We start from the raw sequence: 6,000 nt of genomic DNA, 5'->3' as shown, positions 1-6,000 counted from the left end.
ACTGTAAAACAAAAAAAAAAAAATCAAAAAATAGTAAACTCAGAGTTGAAGAATTAGAGACTGATCTCAAATACATAATATATAGATAATACTATATAAAATAGAGGTTCGAACATTCCGATACTATTTTAATGGATTCGGAAAATTTCAAATCTTCTTATTAAAATAACATTATTTATAGTATGGAATTAGAGACTGATCTCAAATACATAATTTTTTATTTTATATTTTTATATGTTTTTTTAGTATCGAAATTGATTCCGAAACTATTTCTAATGCGAAATACTAGTATATTTTTTCTGATAGTGTAAGATAAATGCAATATATTTTATTCTCTCACAAAAATTTAAAATTTAATCCTCCCTCCGTCCCGCCACATATAACATTTTTTTTCATTGTTTGTAAATGGCTCATTTATAGTTTTAGTAAATTATCAATAGTAAACGCACTTAACAAATATAAATCTATTTAATTAAATTTTTAACCTCTTCCCATAGACCCACTTCAAACTCATTTGTTTTTCTCTCTCTCTTTAATTTAAAAATATTTTTATTTATTTTTAAAACTTCCAACTTTTTATAAAATTAATTGATGATAATGATAAATAAAAAATATTTATTCATATTATAAATTTTATTCTTTGCATATTTTGTATATATTTATTAAAATATAATGTTAAAAATATTTAAAATATATATTTTAATTTTTTTAATCATCAAATAACAAATCTTCACTATCTAATTAATTAATTTATACTATTTAAATTCTCGTGCTCAAATAAAAAACTTCACTTTTGCGAAAACAAAAGAAATACAAAATTTTATTATTTTTTTTATATTAACGACATAATTTTTTATTTTTCACATAAATATATATATATATATATACATCAAATTAAAATATTAAACAAATACACCAATATTACGACAAGTGACACACATTTGCTTTTACAAATAAGTCCGCCAACCTCATCATATCACATTATCGACTTAATAATCACTTCAGACAACACAAATGTCAGCGTGAATATAATCATGGAGATAAACTTGCAGTTTTCTATAAAAATAATAGGTTTGTTTGGTTTGAGTTTGTCGTAATAATATACTCTCTCCGTCCCGTTGGAAGGGTGACGTTTGTTGTTTGCATGTAGATTTTTTAATATTAGTATTATATTGGATTATAGTAAAAAAAATAAAATTACCTCTATTAGTATGATGTAATATAAAAGTAATGACATTTGTGTAATATATTGTAAGTTGAAAGGATATTTATTATATTAAGTAGGTAGTACAATTACTAAATTAGGAAATGATAACCTTATTTTGTGACGGACAAAAATAAAAAATAGTAACATTTCAATGGAACAGAGGAAGTATATATATTTTTTTAAAATTATATATAATTTCTTTACTGTATACTAATAAAAAATCAAACTAAATACAATCATATGTTCCATTTGAACCCCTTTTTTGCAATCGTATTTACTACACACCATGTAATTCTCTATAAAATATATATATATATATATATTATTCCAAAATTTCAACTTTTCTATTCTAAGTACAAGAAACTACTATTTTGTTCTTCTGTGTTTTCTTATCTATTTTTTTACTAGCTATTCATTACATTCATCAATAAAAATACTTTATTCATTCTCATAAACATCAAATGATCACATTATTAATGAAAAATAAAAATAAAAATAAAAACAAAAACAACAACAAAGACACAAAAGAAGACACCCTATGCAATAAAATTTATTACTCCTTCAATCCCACATACCATGTCCACGTTGCCGTTTATGTCCGTCCCACATACCATGTCCACGTTGCCGTTTCTGTCCGTTCCACGTACAATGTCACTTTTCTTTTTTGGAAAATGATTATACACTTTAATATTATTTTAAACTTTTTAATTTTATTTTTTTAAAATTTTAATTAAACTAATTAGTTATCTTAATCTTAATTTATAATTATTTATAGTATAGGATAATCATTTTCACTAATACATTCTTAATTATCTACTAATTACACCCTCCTAAAATACCGTGTCTACAGTGTAGCAGACACGATATGTGGGACAGAGAGAGTACAACATATAATTAGAAAACAAAAAAGTACATTTTCCACTTAGTCAAGTATGAATGTTGACAAAACAAACTAAAATAAGTTTCGGCAGAGTTTAACCAGAGCACACTCGTCGAATAACGATTACAGATTCTCACATTGTAAAAAAGAAATAATAATAATAATAAATAAAATAAAATACATGTCCAACGACATCAAGTATAAACAACATCTCAAGTGTCTTTGCACTATCACTGTCTCCCACTTTAGATATTGCTCTCTATATTTGTCTTTGCATTACTAATATCATTACACATATATATATATATCTTTCTAAAAACGATCCAATTCAACCTTTACTTGCTTACCTATTTTATCGAACATACTACATAAAAACTTATGTTATATTTCACATTCACGGTTAATTTTCATTAAAATTTTTATCTCTCTCAAGTCTCAATAAAAACCAAACCAAAATGCTTACATTTTTTATTTTTTATTTTTGTGTTTACGTGTGTGTGGGTTTTTTTTTTTTTTTTTAAGTACAAATAATTATTTAATTTAATATTTAACATTAAAAATATGTTGAACGCCATATTTATTATGAAAAATTAAAGATAATTAGGTAATGAAAGTTTACTAAGAAACTAAGAGAAAACAAACCCCCTAGCATGCATATGATATTTATGGTTGTACGAAGTTATTTTATTTCATTTGTCTATAATTTGAATGACCGAACTATCATTTAATAAATTAGGAAAAATTAATTTTCCTACTCCCATATTAGATCCTTTTATCATTTTAAGATAATAACTAAACCTTATATTGAATTGATCCCTACAATTAAAAAAATTTGCATAAATGGTTCTCAACCGCCAAGTTGTTGACGTGGCAGCGTCGTAGCATACCAAAAATTATAGAAATGAATCGTGGAAAACATCTAAGAACCATTTTACAATTCTAATTAGACTATATATTGAATTAATCTCATAATAAAAGTTTTTGTATAAATGATCCTCAAACATTGTTTATGTGTCATCCATATAATTTTCGAAGTGTCACCACGTTAGCAAATCCCGCGTCTGAGGACTATTTTGCCAAATTATTTTAGTTATAAGACTAATTCAATAAAAGTCTAGTTAAAATGCTAAACTGATAAGAAGGGTCACATGTACTAAAAAATATTTTATTCTATAAATTATTGTGAACGATGGATTTAAGTTAAATAATTTCATATAATGTTTACTCAATTTTTAGGTGATTTGAAATTTTATTAAATAGTATTTTTTATGTAATCTTTTTAAAAAATAAATAATAGATTTTTATTAAAATCGTACGGAGTAAATAGTGGTGATTTTAATTTAAATTTTTTTTTTAAAAAAAGAAGAGAAAAACCCTAGTTGGGCCATAATTTTAATATATTTCATAAAAAGGAAATTTAAAATAACTTGTGACCGTGTTAAACATATCTTTATATAATACTAATATTTTGAATCTAATATTAGTATTAACAATATTTCAAAAAATTTCTTGTACTGAACTGTGATACTTCGGAATTGAATCGATGCTAAGTCAATTTTCATATATAGGCAAGCCGGTGTTAGAGAGTAAATAGAAATTAAATTAATGAATAGAAGTTAAATATATCAATTAATTAAACTGCTCAGGTGAACAATCTACATATATTTTTCCGGAAGCCTCGTGAGAGAACCCTAAAACTAAGCAAGCTTGTATTATTTTTAATATTTTTTAGATTAAATAGTAATACAGCCCTTGAAAGTTTAAAAAAATAATAATTTATTGCATTTTTACTTTTTTATTTTTTGTTTCTTATATATTAGTACTAAACTATTGGATCATTTTTATAATGTTAATAATCTGAAATTGAAATTTTTATACTATATAGTAGTATTTGTTAAAGGAACTGTTTACTTCAGTTTTTTTTTTTTTATATATATATATATTGGAGGTAAAATAATATTTCCTCCGTCGTCCGCTAAAAAAATTGATATTTACTGTTGATGTTTGAATATTAATTATTATATCAAAATACAATACAAATCAAGAAAGAATAACAAAAATACGTCTATTAATTTGTTATAATACAAATATAATGACATTATTTAAATTAAAAAAATTATACAAATATAAAGATATTTTTAATGTTAAATCTAATAACGTAAAAGATAAATTTAAATTATGATGAACGGAGGAAGTAATTGAATATGATATTTTGAATTGAAAATAAATTATGAATATAAATTTTTTTAAGGAAAAAAATATATCAGTGGTAAAATGAGAATGATTTTAGAGGGAATTCGTATAATTATAACAAAAATGAAAAAAAAAAATCATAAAGAACCTAATCTTTTATATTTTAATAAATTATACTCCCTCGTTTAGAAAAAAAACACCCTCATCGGAACAGGTACAAAGATCAAAGGAACGAATTTATTATTTAAAAAGTGAGATAAGTAATAAGGTAATTGGAGATATTTATAAAAATAAAAATAATAAAAATATATAATAATTATAATGAATTATATTAAAGAAGTATTAAATGAAAATTAATATAGGTAAATGTTAGTTTTTTATTTTTGCCAAAATTATTAATGCAATAAATGTAACAGACAGAAAAAAAAAAAAAAAAAAGTGACAATAAGTTTGGAGGACACTAAGTGTAAATTTTTTATAGATAATTTTAAATTAGCCAATACAATTATTTGTGAAATTTTAACTTTGAAGATTATTTTTTCTATATTAATATTAAATAAAATAAGAAATAGATGAAAATTTAATAAGCTTCTTTTTAAAACAACAATAATCATAAATTTTCAAACTATTTTTATTTGAATATTTTACTTAATATCATCATTTATATAATTTTATAGTTGTAATTATTTGGTAGATTAAATAGAAATCCAAAAAAAGTATTAAGTTGTATAACATGTTATAATACAATAACTTACACTATATATGTTACAATATTTATTTGTCGGCCATGTTTTAACTTTCTTAATAACTAGTCTAGTGACATAATTCATTGTCATTCTCCTTTTGACCATCCTCATTATTCATGAGATTTTAGTTTGACTATCCAATTATAAAATTTTCAACAAATCTAACTTTCTTGTCTCAAAAGTGTGCATCACAAGATTATGACAATTGTATTATATATTTTGATTCATATGTGTCCCCACTGCAGTGATAGATTATTTCTATAGTCGATGATGTTTGATTGTAAATATAATATATAGAATTATTCTCATCTTCGTCATACACACTCCACGGTAATTGAACTTTTAATTTTAAGGATATCAAGAAGTGTTCAATCGTTTGAATTACATCCTCTCGGCTTGAAGTAAATTTAAGATCCGAATATTTGATGTTAGAAAACTTCAACATAAATATTAGTATTTGCGATCCCAAAATAAGTAATTCAACATCAAATTAAATACCCCAAATATGATAAAAAAAAATAAATAATGCAGCGGAATAATAAATAATTTAGATGATGGAGTAATAATAACAAATAAAACTTTGCAAAAACTGAAAATACAATCTAATACAAGATATGTTTATCCAATTCAGCTTATCCAATCTAAATTTATCACCTATAATTCAAACACATCACTACAAAAAAAAATAGTATATTTGTAATGGAATTCCGTTCATAAAGTTTACGTAGCTAACGTAATTCCATCTCTAATTCCGTCTATAATATCATTAGTAACAAAAAAGTGAATTTAGGAACGAAAAAATCTCGTTACAAAATTGATAATTTCTTGTAGTGCATAGGGTGTGTTCGTTTGTAGGATTTTGATATAATCCTACTATTCATCCAAAATTTCCCCCCCAAAAACATCAAATCAAACACCTATTTTTCATTTTTTATATTATACTAAAAATCAATTTTATATTCAAGATATCACAT

Source organism: Andrographis paniculata, unplaced genomic scaffold, assembly GCF_009805555.1.
Source record: "Andrographis paniculata isolate CXL003 unplaced genomic scaffold, ASM980555v1 Contig34END, whole genome shotgun sequence".
NCBI classification, from domain to species: Eukaryota; Viridiplantae; Streptophyta; class Magnoliopsida; order Lamiales; family Acanthaceae; genus Andrographis; species Andrographis paniculata.
This window is presented reverse-complemented; position numbering follows the sequence as displayed.